Here is a 2,611-nt window from a genome sequence, read left to right on the forward strand (position 1 = left end):
TCTACTTTCTCTATGCTCTGTTTATTTTATTTATTTATTTATTTATTTAGTTAAATTAAAATCGAAGTCATCACAAACAGCATTAAAAGCTCTAAGACAGGAACCCATTAAACCCATTAAACCCATGAAAGTTGTTACTAGGAAAGTAAACAGAAAGTTATGTTGCTGCGCGCAAAGGAAACTTAAAACAAACCGAAGCACACCTGACAGCCAATGCAGGAAATAACTAGGTCCAACCATGATACAAATATACATTATGCATTTTGCCAAATATTTAATCTTTTTAAAGAAAATTAATGCAATAATACTCGGCTAGCATGAAGTTTACATCTTTTAGCAGTATTTTACTGCACAAAAACTTTGAATTATATGTAAACATTCCTCTTGTGGACGTTCTAAAGTAAGCCATGTTGATGGGAAAATCAGTTAAAAGTGAGCTATTTTTGAAAACATAATAAAACCAAATTTGTGTTAATCATTAAAACAAATATTTTTCTTTATAGTAATGAGCTTTTAGAAGAAGTTTCTTAGATTTTTTTGGAATAAATTAGCGCTGGTAAAAATAGGTCCAACATGATTCATTTTTAGATAGGTCAAACCAAGATTCATAACTCCCAAAAGTTGTTACACATTAATTTGAATTTCTCCAGCGTTCCAACCAGTACAACCAACCACCCATCAGTGCGGATTTGCTAGCGCCATGCCGTCTGAAGCAGTAATGAGCAGAGACACTTACTTTAAATGATTTTTATTTCTTATATTTGTGTGGTTTACAAGTATTACTTATCAGGTGACACAGATGCGTCTTTTCAACTTTAGTTCTTTTGAATTTCAATTATTATTAGTTAAGGTTCCTAGTCCTATCAGGCCTGTTTAAGAGAATGGCCACCTTGGTGGGATTGATGAGCAGAGACCCGACAGCAGCGTTGTTTATATCATTCCAGGTTCAAGCAGAACGATGTCGAACCAAGTGGTACTCGATAATGAAGCCTGGGTTTGGGGAAAACGTTTATTTCATGAAAACATTGAACAAAATTTCATTTGTACTTTTTTTCAAAAGTTTTTGTTTATAAAAAATTGGAAATATATATTATTATACATCAGCAGATTTGTAAAGTAATATTCTATCGATTGGCGTATTTGAATTTTAATTTCAATTATAAATGACAAAGTTACAAGCGTTCAAAACCTAACACTTTTTCACCATACATATTTTTTGATTTGCACCCCAGTATAGTCGACAAAGACGTAGTTCTACGTCAAAAAGATTAAGATGAACTGCTATAAAATTTATTGTAATTCTAAAAAGTTTCCAGAATTTCAATCAATCAATTAATGTCTCCAAAGTTTTCGAAAATTCTACGATGTTTCTTTAAATGTTCTTTTAAATCCTACAACGTTCCTTTTAAATAATTTTAAGAAGCTTTTCACTAGGAAATCCAATAATATTCCCTTAACTTTTGACGTAGGACTACGTCTGTGATTTCTATATGGGGGTACACTTTGTGAAAACCAAAAATGGAACATGTAACAAAATTATGAAAGATTTTGAACGTTAATAACTCAGCTGCCCTTGGACCAATTTCAATAATGTTATCACCAATCGATCAGAAATATTCCTACGCATCTGCTAAAGTTAAGATTTTGTAATTTTTAAAAATGCCACTATTGAAAATTGCACGAATGTGCAACTGTTGCTATGTTAATTGAAATAATCACCGATTGCCTGCGAAAAGCGATTACCCTAACACAGATTTCAAAGTTGAATTCCTTCCGCTCTCACCAAACGGTGTTTATTCAATCACCGCGTGGTGAGTGGTGGTGTTCTACAGTACACAAAGCAAGGCTGCCTGCAAGCAGCAAGCTGCAGCCCACATGACCATCCATAGAAGGAGGAGGAAGCCGCACAACTATTGATCGGAATCAGTAGCTCTTCATGAGTCGCTTGGGCCATCTATGCCAAGCACGTAATACTGATGAGTATAAACAGAGAGAACCCCGCTCAAATTCCTATTCCTACACAAAACACAAGCTCCTGCTGCAGTTAACAAATAACATTTATTATATAAGACAATTCATTCAAAAAATGTCATTCACATTTTAGCAAGGACAACAATTTTAAGCATGTGAATATATTCATCAATGATTTATGTTCGAATAACAGGGAAATAGTTGATTAAAAGTGACGTCTCATTTTACTTAATTAAATTAAAAAAAAATAACAATGTAAAACCTTATGTAGGGTGACATTGAACCAATATATAAATTTGGTTAAAACATCTTAAAATATGTAAATGTAACGTAGTACACCCATAGAGGTAACTCTAAGACCAGAAGGTCCCGAAGAAACGAGCTCAACTTTTTGGCTCAGCTCTGGTACTCTCTTCGGTCCCAAGCTAATCAATGCACTCCTCGAAACATCGGAAAATCCACGAACCCCTCATTTTATCTGTCAAACTTTCATAGCGAATCAAAACAAACATAGTGTAGTACTGGAATTTATACTAGAATGGGGTACGTTAATCGATTTGCTTGGGACCAATAGGCTAGTCAAGTAGTGAGCCAATTTAAAATCGTTAGTTTCGTATTGATTGTTGGTACACCCTAGTAG

The sequence above is a fragment of the Ochlerotatus camptorhynchus genome, unplaced genomic scaffold (genome assembly GCF_037179485.1).
Source record: "Ochlerotatus camptorhynchus isolate MF236.1 unplaced genomic scaffold, CSIRO-AGI_Acam_v1.1 ptg000197l, whole genome shotgun sequence".
Lineage (NCBI taxonomy): Eukaryota > Metazoa > Arthropoda > Insecta > Diptera > Culicidae > Ochlerotatus > Ochlerotatus camptorhynchus.